Raw genomic sequence first — 16228 nt, 5'->3', positions numbered from 1 at the left:
TGTTAACTGACTATTGAACCCTCCGACAGTTCTGTACAGAACTCAAGTAAGCCGAACCAGTAATGTGAAACATACCACACACCAATCACGCATGATCGCATGCCCTCACTCTACTAATCGACTATTTACAATCAACCATTCTCTATCAATGAGGTTCCTGTTCATATTGTGCCACAATATGGAAGCAAATTTTCAAACAGTAGTTTGTAAATCTTAGTTTCATCTTCAATAAATTTAATTTCTAGAAGACGGAAACATAAAACCGCAGGAAATCGAGCACGGAAAGGAGAACAATAATGGCTAAGAAAAAAAAAGGTTTGATAGAAAGTGCTAGATTTCAGAGCTAGAATAACTCCAGGAATAAATCGGTGCGTTAGTATCATATTTGACTGTTCCAAATACAAGTAAATTAAAGAAACCTACGGAGAAAGAATGAGTTCTATGACCATCAAGTGCTCAGGTGGCTATGAGCTCTAAACGTAGAAAGCAGGGCTCAAAGGTGATAGGGCTACACTGTATGGAAGGAAAGAAACGTGAAGACAGTATTACGAGTACAGAACGCGGAGCGGAACAAATGATGGTTGAAGGAAGGCGGAGAAATTAAAGAGGTAATTGTAGAAAAATGGCTCTGAGCACTATGGGACTTAACATCTGAGGCCATCAGTCCCCTAGAACTTAGAACTACTTAAACCTAACTAACCTAAGGACATCACACACATCCATGCCCGAGGCAAGATTCGAACCTGCGGTGGTAACGGTCGCGCCGTTCCAGACTGAAGCGCCTAGAATCGCTCGGCCACACCGGCCGGCAATTGTAGAAAACTTGGGAGCAGAGGCAAAGGCTGACTGTTATTCTAGGAGTCTCGCTAGAAATAATAATGTATCAGGAAACGGGAGACGTGGAGGTCCACATGTGTGCAGCTGGCGGCCGCTTCTGGCACGGAGCAACACTGGCGGGATGTATTCTCACTGACGGAACACGAAAAGGAGCCGTCCCGGAGAGTAGAGGTAAGGGCTGACTGTCATTCTAGGAGTCTCGCTAAAAATAATAATTTATCAGGGACGGGAGACGTGGAGGTTGACATGTGAGCGACTGGCTGCCGCTTCTGGCAAGTAGCAACACTGGCGGACGGTACGACGGCGTCCTCTCTGTGTGAAGGCTACACCAGAAATATGGAAACCACGACAGCGGCTCCAGTGTCCTCTTCTCAGCAGGACAAGCGCAGCTGCAACCACGCCACTACTCTCACACGCCTCCCTGTTGACAGGGGTGCTATAAAGCTCCTCCTGAAGTTTTACAGGAACAAATTATAGTCCTGAAATTTATTGCTTGTTAATGATAAACACTGTTAATGCAGTATGTTAGTCAATCCTTAAGAAGAGAACTTCATGTCGATTTGACAGTTTTTACTTAACTTGGTGTCAGTGATGGGGAGATACGATGTCTGCATAACTTCATTAACTAATGTTGGTGATTCTTTATCTTTTTGTTTCAGGCCGTTATCAGTTGTTGCAGTTCGCCCCCGGTAGCTGAGTGTTCAGTCCGCTATTAGCAGCAATGGGGCCGGCCGCTGGTGGCCGAGCGGTTCTGGCGCTACAGTCTGGAATCGCGCGACCGCTACGGTCGCATGTTCGTATCCTGCCTCGGGCATGGATGTGTGTGTTGTCCTTAGGTTAGTTAGGTTTAAGTAGTTCTAAGTTCTAGGGGACTTATGACCTCAGCAGTTGAGTCCCATAGTGCTCAGATCCAGAGCAGCAATGGGGCCAGGACGTCGTGCCTGTGTCCCGCCTGTTAGCGTACCGCGCGCGCGAGTGTTTTCCTGACTACCTCCCGCTTCGGCGAGTGTAGCGCGTACGTCTCCCGGTAGTGCCATGGCACACTCGTTCTGCAAGTCCACAATTAAGATCACATTTCAAGCGGCCTACGCAAGACGTCGAGCACTTGAAATTGAACGTTTCACACGAGAAGAACTTCTTATTGCATCTCTAGACATCATTGGCATCAACTTTTCTATAACCGACGGTGTCGTATACATAAAACAGATCAAAGAAGAGGCGTGCACTGATGTTGTGTGCAGGCACACTCATGGGCTTAAATTTAAGCATCCTGATGGCCACATAGGAACAGTAACGATTGACCACGCTGTATTAGGCCTTCGCATTCTGAGGGTCTTCGAGCTGCCATTCGACGTCCCTCCAGATGTTGTGACGACAGCTTCCAAACCGTATGGCAACGTGCTAGGCCACCTGGCTGAAAAATGGAAAACGTTTGAGACATACCCAGGCTAAAACGGAGTGCGTCAAATTAAGATTGCACTGACGAAGCATGTGCCATCCTATCTAGTAACTTGAGGCTGCAGAGTCATTGTCATGTACGAAGGACAACCGTGTACTTGAGCCGACTGTGGCCAGGAAGGACATGTCCGATCGGCCTGTGCACAACGCTGACTGCCACAGACACCGGTTGGTGAAGTTCCATCCCCAGCGACACCTACTTCATTTCCCATCACGTATGCAACGACCGCAACCGCAACAGCTGTTCCTGCCAAGGATCAAAACACCATATTGCAGTCAATGGTCTACGACACTGTGGCGGACACCATACCTCCCTGCACGACGTCATCGGCTGAATTACCTCAAGACGGAGATCAATTGGGCCACCAAGACGAGCCTAAAGAGAAGATGGAAGCAGGAACAGAAATTGTCCTGACTTCTCCCTTCCTACCAATGGAGACAGCATCAGACGATTGCTGCCCGCACTCTGACACGCATGAAACGGCATCATACGCCATCCGATGATTGCCTGCTTCGGATGTGTGACCCGGACGAAGATCCGGCGTCGGACGACACACAGGACTGTACCATCACAACCCGCCCGTCCCGTCACGATGCTATGGTGAATACAGTTCGTGAGCCTCAGACTGACAACACCACTTCTGCTAATGAACATGCGCGCGAGCGCTCTAATTACAGCACTAATCAACAGTTACCAATTACTACATCTGATTCTTGGGCGGATGATGTCGAGGATGAGCCAAAGCGTCCGGAGGATGCTGAGGGCAGAGTTGCTCTCTCGGATGTACCCAACTCCGACCAATCACAGTGGCTAAGGCTGTATCGTCAGCCTCTGTGGGGCAGACCCTGCCGCCCTCACCTGGCCTCCTAAACGACCCAGTTGCCGACCTGGCTGACCAAACATACCGTCTAGAAACGATTAACATCAATAACATACTTGCCCGACATAACCTAGCTATGTTACAGGATCTGCTCAATGCAGCAGACATCGACATAGCGCTCATTCAAGAGGTGCATGTCGAAGACTTCAAGGAACCCTATGGCTACAAGACTTGGGTCTCACATGCGTCGGCCAATGGCAGTGGTGTGGCTGTCCTCCTCCGTGGAGGTACATCCGCAGAAGACGTCGAGTATCTCCCCGACGTCAGAGGCATGGCTATTAATATCCAAGGAGTGAAACTTATTAACATCTATGCGCCGTCGGGTTCTGGCCGGCGTCGCGAACGTTCCACCTTTTTCGCTCATACAATCACGCCCCTCTCTGGGCCGTCAGGATGCCTTGACTTTAGGAGAGGACTTCAACTGTAGCCAAGCAGCTATGGATCAGTTACCATACCGTTCCCCCTGCACAGAACTTGCGACGATTATAAATAATTTTCAAACGGTGTACTCGTGGGAGCATGTTTGTGGCGATTGGCCCGGATTTACTCACTGCACCAGACATTCCTCCAGCCGCATCGACGGATTTACATCTCGCGCTCCATAGCCGTAGGGACGAGAGCTGCCGAGGTTTGGCCCACAGCTTTTTCTGACCTAGAGGCCTCACTGCTCACTACACTAGGCTGTACTCGGAACACCGACATTCCCCGATGAGATGACCGCAGTCTCTCAACTCACTTATGACACGATTTATCCGACAGCAGCAGCGGATTTGACTGCAGATGTAACGGAGATCTATACAGGCGGGGGTTGATCGTAAGTCCCTGGGACGTGATGGTCTTCCTCTGGAATTTTATCGGACATATCAGCAATTGCTGGCACCAGCATGGACTGATATATGCCGCGATCGTAAGTCTCCCACGACGCAGATACCTGGGGCGTTCCTTGAAGGACTTATTGTGCCCATACACAAACCGCGAGGTGGATCTAGGATCAGTGATTATCGCCCCTTGACATTACTCAACAGTGACGTGAAGATCTTCGCCCTGATTCTGGCATCAAGCCTATGGCGATCGGCCCATTGTGTTATATCGCAGGACCAGGCATCGTTAGGAGGTGAACACAATATTCGCACTGCACTGTGCCAATATCGAGATATGATCACGCTAGACAACGCTCGCCAAATGCCAGTCCTTTGACAGAGTCGACCACCCATTTTTGATGGAGGTACTGCGACACATGGGGTATCCGGACATCATAGTTGAGGTAGTGATGCGTCTCCTACGCGGCGTGACGTCCAAGGTATTATATAATGGCCGTCTCACGCCGCCGATACAAATCCAGTACTCGGTGTGACAAGGCTCCCCTCTTTTGGCGATACTGTACGCCCTCGTCTTAGAACCACTAATCTGTGGCCTCCGACAATGCCATCCTGGGATATCTCTTGGTGGACACATTTTTCGCTGCACTGCCTATGCTGATGACCTGGTACTCCTTCTTCGCAGTAATGACGATGTTCGTGCAGTACTGGAATGGGTGGCGACCTACGGCGCTGCATCGGGGAGCAGTCTCAATGTCCACAAATCGCACGCCCTGCCTATAGACAGAGGTCTATCCGACGAAAGCGTCGCACCGCTACTAATCAGTGACACAATCCGCTGTCTTGTCACTGATTTCACATCAGATATGAAGCACTCGACAGTCCATAAGTACCGGCGCTTATTGAATCAGTTGAGAGCAGGAAGAAGTGACCACAGTCTTAGAAATCTAGACCTCCTGCAACGGGCGCGGTGTGCTAACGTCTATTTGGCGTGTCGCATGCCCCATTTTGCACAGATACTCCGATACCACCAACTCTGGCTCATCGCATGTTGGCGGTTTTGGAATCTTTTGTTATTTAAGATTCGTTACGAGTCCGTAACCTTCCCGAGGAGCAGAGGGGGTTTAGGCCTTTGTCATGTTCCGAACAGAGCGAAAGCCCTGTTTGTCAGCTGTCACCTGCTCCTGTGGTGACGAAGTCCGACGTGCCTCACAAGTCTATTACTGGAGGCCTTACGACCCACCTCACTCACACTCCCTGTGATGATATCGGACATACCAGCACCTTTCTTCTACATTAGCCATTTCTTCCTTGAATTAAGCTACATCCACACTACACTACTACCCACACGCTTGACGACATGATGGCGATATACATTGCCATGCAACAGAACAGGACACCGAATGTGATTGAAATCAACCACCCCAGTACAAATTGGCGTGCTGTGTGGAAGGTAGTGCGTACCACTACCCTTCATACTGACGTGCACTCTGCATGGTATATAACTGTTAATGGGAGACAGTTGGGCCAGTCACGCCTACATCAAATCCACTTCGCCGACTCACCCTTGTGTGCCACATGCAAAGTGACTGACACGGATGAACATCGTTTCGAATTCGGGTCGGCAAAGGGCATTTTATATTTGATGCGTCAGATATTGGCTTTCCTCACACGCACGACTACCGACAGGATAACTACACGATGAGGTGTATTTCCCAAGAGCAAAACCGAACTCTGTGACGTGGATTAGCGGCCACGCTGTTCACTACCTACTCGGCAATGGCGAAAAGACAGTACCCGTTTTCTGGTATTACCTCAATGAACGACATTCTGCGATCGTCAAGAATCCTAAATAAAGAAAATATTTGTCTAAATTTCTTTGGAGCGCATTTCGTAACCCGTCTCGCAGCTAGATTATCCATGACATGAGAAGTTAATCTTCCAACATCTATCCAGCTAAACAAACAACGGAAACAACACAGCGACGAGACGATAGTCATCGGAAAATCCGCAGCGGGCTATGGCATGGAGCATCCTTATCTCGTAACGGGACGTCTTTTTCATTCCGGTTATGTCGGCGAAGAGGAACGGCATTCCCTTATCCACTTGTGTAAAAATAATGAAAAATAATTAAATAACAAAAAAAGGAAAAAAGTGGTCAGCGCGACAGAATGTCAATCCTAACGGTCCGGGTCCGATTCCCGGCTGGGTCGAAGATTTTCTCCGCTCAGGGACTGTGTGTTGTGTTGTCCTAATCATCATCATTTCATCCTCATCGACGTGTAAGTTCCCGAACTGGCATGAAGAAATGACTGCTGACGGGATGTTGGTTGGTCCTTATACACTCTGACTGCCAGCTGTGACGTCACTGGTGCTTACAGCAGAGGTTGTCTGCGAATCCGCTGCAACCGTTTCAGCCTCACCGTCGCTGGTTCCCAGAATATATATTCTATATGAATGAGTATAAATAAAAAGCATCCTTAGAGCAGGCGGCGGCAGCGCGACCCAGCGATCATGGATGAAGCTGATGAAGTTATTGAAAAAAGCGCCGGAAAGTTTAAATAGTTATATGAAATACTTTGTGAGATCAGTGTTAACACAACATGTCAGAGATAACTATTAACTATGTGATGTTATCTTGGAATTAAAGAGACTGTTAGTAATTCGGTAAGCAATGTGGGAATCGCACTGTAGTGAAAGAACGTAAGTGGGCACACGTAAATATAAGATCGTGAAGCTTCCTGGCAGACTAAAACTGTGTGCCGGGACGAGACTCGAACTCGGCTCCCGAGTTCGACTCTCGGTCCGTCACACAGTTTTAATCTGCCATTAAGTTATATCCTTTCTGTCAGGAGTGCTAGTCCTGCATGGTTAGCAGGAGAGCTTCTGTAAAGTTTGGAAGATAGGAGGCGAGGTACTAGCAGAAGCAAAGCCGTGAGGAGGGGGCGTGACTCGTGCTTGGGTAGCTCAGATGGTAGAACACTTGCCCGCGAAAGGCAAAGGTCCCGAGTTCGAGTCTCGGCATGCTCACAAAAAAAATAAAAAAATAAATAAATAAAAAGTTAAAAAAACTAATATGTGTGAAATCTTATGGGACTTAACTTTAAGGTGATCAGTCCCTAAGCTTACACACTACTTAACCTAAATTATTCTAAGGACAAACACACACACAGAAGCCGGAGTGAGGACTCGAACATTCGCCGGGACCAACAGCGCAGTCCATAACTGCAGCGCCCCAGACCGCTCGGCTAATCCTGCGCGGCGGCCTGCCCACAGTTTTAATCTGCCAGGAAGTTTCATATCAGCGCACATTCCGCTGCAGAGTTAAAATCTCATTTTGATAAGAAGGGTAGTTTTCCTCTAAATTATTTTCTCTGTGACTACTACAATTTCTCTTAAAAAGTAACCGGACATCACCATTCCACCATGCAGTGCAGAAATGACCGCTAGATATCCTGGGAGGACGACCAATAATTATATAAGAAGGAAGGGAGTATTGTCACTAGAAATGTAGTAGAAACAGAATGGGTCGTTCGAGGGAGCTGAGTGACTACTAAAGTGGACTAAGAAATACATCAGCGACATTTCAACACTTCTAGAATTGCCCAAATCGTCCTTTTTTGAGGTGATAGTTTAGTGAAGACTCGAAGCAGCAATCACACATAACCGTACTGAACACAAGGACAGGGACCATTGAGCATTGTTGAGAATGGCTGCAAAGAATCGCATGCAGTCATCAGAAGGAACGACTCGTGACTTCTAAAGTGCTACCAGTAGTTTAGTTAGCCAAATAACTGCGCGCAGGGATTGAAAAAAAAAATGGAATAGAGTGATCGAGCAGCTCGGAATAAGCCACATATTTCTCTAGTAAAGGTTCACCAATGATTTAGGTGATGAAACAGCGACGCGAAAATACACTGGATGATTGGAAACGAGTGATCTGGGCAGATGAGTGACATAGTACCCCGTGGCAATTCAGCTGAAGGGTTTCGATTTGGTACCCACAGAACCTTACCTGGCGACATGTCTATTTCCAACAGTGAAGTACAGGTGTTGGATATCACACAAGGCTGCTTTTTTTTTAGGTTATCGTGTAGTCTCCTTATTACCTTTACGAAATTGCTATATGAGGGAGGATATGGAAACATTTATAGCACGATGCATTGCATGCAGCAGAGAAACAATTCTATCAGCTTGACACTGCACCCAGTGATAAAGTAGCATCTGCGAGTCAATGTTTTGTGGACGATCCCGTTTCCAACCCAAAGGAACCCCTTTCGGATGCGTTAGAACGTCAACTAAGCTCCAGACGCCATCGTTCAACGTCACTACATTCTTTGGCTTCAGCTCTTGAGTGAGAATGGGCTGCCACTTCTTCACAGGCACTCAGTGACCTCAGTGAAAGTGTCCCCAGGAAAGTTGAAGTGCTTGTGAGAGCGGCGGGTGCACACACCCCATATCAGTGTCCACTAATAGGTGTCCAGATACTTTTGATCAGATAGTGTGGGTAAGACCCGCGCTTCCGTAGCCGAGGTCTCTAACGAAAGCCTGTGCAGTGGCAGTCGAATCGGAGGTAGTCTGGATCTTAACCTTTTAGATGAACTTTTGCGCTTCTGGTTTTTCGCCAGCTTGGGAAGGATAGCTGGTGGATCACCAGTCATCCCTCCGATGTCCTAGATTGAATTCGAAATCTCTGCGCAATGTCTCATGAGGTGAAGGTATACGAGGTCTGTTAGGAAAGTATCCGACCTTTGGCCTGGACAAAAAACTGGCTTACCTGCCGCGTTGGACATCTAATCATGCTAAAAGTATTTCCCTTGGGAATCCTCATACTTCTCTCAGCGGTGCCACATGCTGGAAGCATGCCGAAAAGCTGCTTTTGGAATGGATTTTAGTTCGGCTGTTGTTGGTGCGATAATGTCCTCTCTTCTCTGAAATCGCTTTCCTCCAATGGCCTCCAATGGCCAGATGTCGCAAGAGGGTCATATGTGGAGTTGTCGAAGCACATACATTTCGTTTTTCGCCAAAAAATCTGAACCAAGTGTTATGAATGTTTTGGAGAATTATCGTGACGGAGCTTCCTGTTGACCGCACGGAATGACGTAGGCGTCGGAGGATATCCATGTAGTGTTATTTGGTGATTGCTTAAACCTATGGTGCGTACTCCTTGTGCCACACTGTACGACTCAAAGAAAGCAATTAGCATCATTTTGACACTGCTGCGCACTTGGCGGGACTTGTTTGGTCTTCGTGACGACGAATGCTTTAATTTCAACGATTGGGATTTGTTTTCCGGGTCATACTACCACACCATGAACTCGTCAGCAGTGATTACAATATTCACGAGGTCGGAGTCACTGATAGTGGTGTCCAGTACGTGAGACTCCAACATGAAGTTGCTTCACGGCACGAATTTCGCCGACACTTTCTTTAAGGCCAAATATTCGGCCGAAATGAATGTGCCGCAAACGTGCTGATGCCCACCTCTTCTATAATTTCTCTGATGGTCATATGACGGTCCCGTATCACCACAGCATTCACTTTTGCAGTTACTTGATTATTTCGGCTTGTTGATGATCAACTAGACCGTGGCTCGCTCTCCATCGATGTGCAACCTTCTTCAAACCGGTTGTATCATTCCATAATCTCTGTGATGCCCATACCATCGTCAACGAAACCTGTCTGATTCTCCAAATGGTTTTTGCCTGGCTGTTCCCCGGTTTATGAGAAATTTTGCTGCAGAAGCACTACTCCAGTCGATCCGTCGGTTCCCTGGCAAGGAAGAAGCGACGCGAGCACTATAGTCGTACACTAAGTAACTCAACTGCTTCTAGCCAATAACTGATTCTGTCAACTGGCGGGAAAATCTTCACGCATGAACATGAAGGTTCAAGGTCGGCTAACGCAAGCACGCTAGATTCAGATCCACCACGTGATAGCAAAAAACATGTGGTAGAATACTTTTCTAACAGACCTCCTATGACTTTGTTAATTGTGATGCGCTAGGTTCACCCTTGGTGATAGTCGAGGTGAATAGCATATCTGCCGACGCCTGGTATCACCCTCTCCCTTCCCTTCACCCAAAAGACTTAACCCAGTGCTATACTGTACATGCAAAGCTATCCGCACAACGCAGGCTGAGCGAAGCAAAGCAACGGCAAACAACCTCCACAAGGATTTTGCCGTGAGCGGCGGTGCAGAATTCCTGCACCTGCTCATCAGGCGGCATTCACTGAGAATGAGACTACGTTGATCTATTTTGACTACGCGGAACGTAGGAACTGGCTCAAATACTTTTATTTAGTGATAGCCATCTCATTTTACGGTGTATTCGGTTATTTAGAAATGGTGAAATATGTGATGGATGCAGAACTACCGAAATGCCTTGCGTCGTGTTTGTTTTTATTTGGTTGCACGTCAAATTAATATGAAGACCTATAGAAACGCTTAGATCATGAAAGGCATTCGTGTATGTTCATCGGTGTATAGAATGGGGATGAGAGTATCGTGAAGGAGGTAAAAATTAGTTGCAAATTCATCTGCAGCATATCATACTTCTCACACCCGTCTTATTAAGTGATTAGCATACCTCGTATTATTTTCGGTGAAAACTGAAGAGGAATATAAGTGTGGGCACTAAGGGCCACAGACCACAGACGTTACTCTCCCACACCACCGGTGGTCGTGCGGGAAGCAGAAGGAGTTTTCCAGCAGTTACGTAAGGTACAGCGCCTTCTGCTCTGGTTCGCCGAGCACGTCCTGAGGTCCCCACTGCGTCGTATGTAACACGCCGCAGCCTTCCAGCCCTCCAGAGCGCGAAATTCTGTGGGAGGACACTGCACTCCTGGAGCCGGCTCCTCCTATCTTCACGGAAAATTACTCCCAATCTGTTCCAGACCCTAATTAGCCTCTGAGAGGCGTTACATCACAGTTTCAGTAAAAGAGAACTCGAAAGTGGTTCTTTAGAGGGTGCTGTCGTTGGCATATGAACCTGCGTTCATAGTCAACTAGAAGCAAATTAAATTTACGGAGAAAAGTGTCAGGGTGGAGGAAACAGCCCCCAGAACACGACAATCAGATCATGGTTAGAATTTTTGTCTACCTCATGGATTTACTCGATAACTGTTAGCCCTCAAAAAGTGTAACGAAGGAACATTATAATTTAGTGTATCGTCATTAAGGACGGAACACAAGGTCAAGTTATGAAGGAGAAGATTATTGTTCTTCCTCTCTGCAAGAGAGGCGCTCTGCATCGCGGTGTAGCCTACTCGCCAGGTTTCGAGTCGGTGCGTTTCTGGATGAGGTATCGAATATATTGCTTCCCCCTACTTATACCTCCAGAGGAGATCACGAATGTAAAATTAGAGAGATTCGAGCGCGCACGGAGGCTTTCCGACAGTCGTTCTTCCCGCGAATCATACGCGACTGGAACAGAAAAGAGAGGTAATGACAGTGGCACGTAAAGTGCCCTCCGCCACACACCGTTGGATGGCTTGCGGAGTATAAATGTAGATGTAGATGTAGAACTGAACACGTCAGCAAATGCTACAACACCGCCGACAGCTGCCGCTTTTCTGGACTTGCAGAACGCCTACGATACGGTCTGGCATGACAACCTAGTGCTCAAGATACTGACGCCGACCACTATATCAGATATCTATATCAAGGTTGAGGATGACTTCCCCCACGGTAGGACTTTCCTAGTTGCTCATCGGGAAATGCGTTCAGGTATTCGCCAATTGTCAGCGGCAACTCCACAAGGATCGATTCTGTCTCCCGTTCTTTTTAATATCAATGTGAATGATATGCCCGTCATCCCCGAGTGCCGCCTACGACAATATGCTGATGACACGGCACAATACAACACTGGCAGTATTACTGACGCCGTCGTCGCCCACCTCCAATGACAGGTGGACGCCACCATCACCTGGTGCCGGACAAACAAATTAGCTCTTAATGACGCCAAATCTACGGGACTCTATTTCACGAAACGGCGCCCAGTCTTCCACCGCAAAATCTCGATTGCAGGCGTGCAGGTGCCCTGTTCCCCGAAGACCACCTTTATTGGGGTCTGGATGGATCACAAGTTGCTATTCCACTGTCATGCGGAGTATGTCGCCAACAAGGGGCAAAAGCAGACCAGGGCTTTGTGCACCATCTTCCGCTTTAGGGGACTTACCTATATACCAAGCTCCGCAACTACCGACCAGTTATCTTGCCTGCCCTCATGTATGGCTCTGCAGCATGGGCCACGACTAGTGTCACCAGGACGCGGATTGTTCAGCGCCTTTAGATAAAGAATTGTGACTCTCCATGAGGAAGCCGGTATCGTCCCCCTCAAGAGAACCATACACAACAACGTATGGTGGCTCTATGAGAAAGTGGATGCCTTGCGGGACACTGTCCATGGGTTACGCTACGTTGGGACCACCCATCCACACCGCTGGCATCGATACCCGGTTCCTTTAACCATCCTAGAGGATGGCACTATGAGAAAGTGGATGCCTTGCGGGACACTGTCCATGGGTTACGCTACGTTGGGACCACCCTTCCACGCCGCTGGCATCGATATCCGGTTCCTTTAACCATCCTAGAGGAATCAGACTCAGACCATGGCTAACAATTGACCTGACAAACTCACCACGGTTGCATCTTCTTGCAAGACTAGCCCCCATCCTACGTCCACTACTTTCTCAACGTACCTGCCCATGTCGGGCTGAGTTTTTCTGCCTGACTTATGTAGTACTGTCACTGTTGGAGGTTGGTACGAGACTCCAAGTCCCACCGCCACAACTCCAAAGTGTATTGCAGTGACGCAGTGTCACTAGTCTGTGAATGAATTTACTGCCTCACCAACACAGTTTGATCGCCAACAACCGGTGTTGCTGTGATGTTACTTCCCACATAAGGAAAAAAAAATTCGAATGGATCAATAGTCTATTACAGTTATTGTAATCATGCCTTAGTTTTTCCCAAATTATTCCGTCTGTTGCAGGAATCACATTGCGAAGCAAACCGAAGAACGTCAGCTTTACGTCTTGGCCACCAATATTCCTCAGCTCTTTTAAAATTTGTTGGTTTTCTACCGCCGTGTTCAGGTAATAAACAATCATGTTTTTCTGTCACGATTTGATGTTTCATACTTTCCGTAATACCTAGGTGGTTTCATTTACTGGTGATCTTTCACAGCAATTCACCTATTTCACCAAAACTTTGATCGTTTTTCCATGTTTTGCATTATGTCTCCTTCTCCTAAGCTGTTTTTACATCTTCCTCATGACCTACAGTAACACAAACACGAACCTATTGGCTCATCATGTCAGTATTTCGTGTAGTTCGTCAGGTCGACGAATAACTTTAAAATGAAACCAACTCAGTCTCAAATCCACATTGTTAGTCTGGAACTTTGGTACTTTTAGCTCAATAGCTTTTTAAGAGCGGCATGGTCTGTAATTACGGAATTCTCTTCCTGGCAAAATACATGTGTCACAATAGAAACCCGAGCAGAAAGCTCATTTTCTGTTGTATAATCACACACTGCTATGTTTGTCTGGAAGAATATGATATAGGGTGTTGAAGGCCGTCAATTTCTTGATACAAAATAGCATCAACAGAAAAATTTGAAACATCTGTTGAAAGAATGAAGAGCTTGCTGATATCTCGCTAGGCTGACACTGGAGCTGTAGTTAGGGAAGTTTTATGTTCTTCTTTTGTCTTCTGCGTTCTGTTAACCAATTTCATGTAATTCCCTTTCCCAGTGGCTGCGTCACTGGATGTGTTATTAAACGCCTATAAAAATTTGCTAATCGCAAGAATGATTGTAGTTCTATTAAATACTGTGGCTCCGGAAAATTCTCGATAACTTCAATTAATTTTGTATTAGGACGGAGGCCTTGACTAGTTACTACATTTACAAAAATGGTTCAAATGGCTCTGAGCACTATGGGACTTAACTGCTGAGGTCATGAGTCCCCTAGAACTTAGAACTACTTAAACCTAACTAACCTAAGGACATCACACACATCCATGCCCGAGGCAGGATTCGAACCTGCGACCGTAGCGGTCGCGCGGTTCCAGACTGTAGCGCCTAGAACCGCTCGGCCACTTCGGCCGGCTTACTACATTTACAAGGCAGCTCAATTGATTGTGTGTAAATTGACATTTAACTATTGACAAGGACAGATTTGCACTTCTTATACCCTCTAGAACTGCTTGAATTCTCTCAGCATTCTGCTACATGTTTTCACTGAAAATTATTATGTCGTCGAGGTATACAATAGCTTGTGTTGGTATGACCATCGTGACACGTAATCCATCAGGTGCTGAAAGGTGGCTGGCGCATTGTGAAGTTCAAATAGCATACACAGGTATTTAAACACTGTTGTTGTAACAAACGACATCTGCCCAAGTAATCCAGGATTTGTACCAGCTTTGGTAAGGGATAAATGTCTGCTATGGTTACTGCATTCAGAGCTCGGTAATCCAAGCTAAAACGTGACTGTGTTTCTCCAGAAATAGATTTCTTTTTAACAATGACAAGCGGTGACCACCATGATTGGCCGACAGCTTCTGTTGGTTCTCTAATTCCGGCTTTCCGCCGTTCTTTAACAATTTCTTCTACCACCTATCTATGACTGATTGCTATTCTATAAGGTGTCTGAATGAATGGTGTTGCATTTCCAGTGTGTGTACGATGCAGAACCAGTTCCTTTCATGCGTGTCTCAATCCTTTTGGGTCAAATTGAAACAGGTGATAGTGAATCAACCAACTATATTGCGATAGGGAAGCAAAGGTGAGAAATACGTATTTATTGTGGTATGGACACACATAGCGTCTACCGCTTATAGTAACTGTACAAAGTGACGACTGCCAGTCTCAAAGCATGCATGGCAATGGCATATGAAGTTCTGTCGCTCTCTCTCAAAGATACCTGGTGTCTGTTGTACCAGACTGGCAGCCTAACCAAAACTAGCAGATCTTCATATGTTTCTAAAGGAGTTTCATACACCAACGTCTTGACGTAACGCCAGGGGAAAAAGTACAATTGTGTGAGATTTGGTGATCGTGATGGGCATGGGAGAGGACCTCCCACAGGAATCCAACTATGAGGGTACGTGTTGTTCAGGTGTTCGCGATCAGTGTAGTGAGCTAGTGCACTGTCACGTTGAAACCGTATACGTTCGCGGACAGTAAGGGGTACAGTCTTCAAGAACTGCGGCAGCACATCTCGCAGGAACACCACGTAACGTGAAGCTTTCAAACGGGGATGCAACAAATCAGGTCCTTTTGGGTGACCTTGGACTACGTCCGCCCTACGCCCTTCGCTGACAGAATATGTTTGCTGCTGGCCATTTATGTGGGTGTCGTTGGCATTGTTCTCACTACAGACATGGATACTGCCCCTGCTTGGTTCATCATGACGGGTGAACAAACCCTCATCCGTGAATAATACGAACTGTAAGAAGTTCGGCACTACAGTAGTGGTTGGGATAATCCGTTGACAGAAGTGATCACAGGGTTCAAAATCTGTTGGTGCCAGCGCCAGCACTAGCTTTGTGCTAGGTGTATAATAACTTAACCACCAGTCTCTCCATACTCCATTCTTCGAAGTGTGCGTCTCACAGGAAAGTTTACAGGTGCTTACTGCTGAGTGGTCGGCCACACGATGCAATCCCATCTCAACGTCTGGTGTTCGGACACGTCTCTGGCGGGAACCTTGGCCGGCTCTCTGTGGCATGAAGGATCACATCCTTCGTAAGTTTTAATCTATGGTGGTAAACGTCTTCCAGTTAGGATAATACATGATGGAAGAGCGCCATCTGTACGATCATGCGGCGTTACGGGCAACACGTAGTGCCACACCGTGCAGTAATAAAATCACATGCTGTGAGGCTGACGGTCCTGGCTTTGAACAGTTATTTACAGCTACTTTATTCTTCTTTTTTTTAGGACACCATATTATACATTGACTGTAGAGATTATGGGAGGGGTGTTGGTGACCAATAGCATCCCAGATGTGTGTTATTGTGTTCAGATCATGCGTGTTTGGTAGCAGACTTCAATGTGTGGTCACTGTCACACTCCTCAGACCACTGCAGCACGATTCTGGCTTTGTGACATAAGCAGTTATCCTGCTGGACGCTGCCATCGAGATGAAGGGACGCTGATGATACACAACAGTATTGACGTCGTCTACAGCTGTCTTGGTGCCGAAATGAATGTGTCGCCCCCCC

This window comes from Schistocerca nitens, chromosome 8 (assembly GCF_023898315.1).
Source record: "Schistocerca nitens isolate TAMUIC-IGC-003100 chromosome 8, iqSchNite1.1, whole genome shotgun sequence".
Lineage (NCBI taxonomy): Eukaryota > Metazoa > Arthropoda > Insecta > Orthoptera > Acrididae > Schistocerca > Schistocerca nitens.
The sequence above is the reverse complement of the archived record's forward strand: the minus strand, read 5'-3'. Positions refer to the sequence as shown.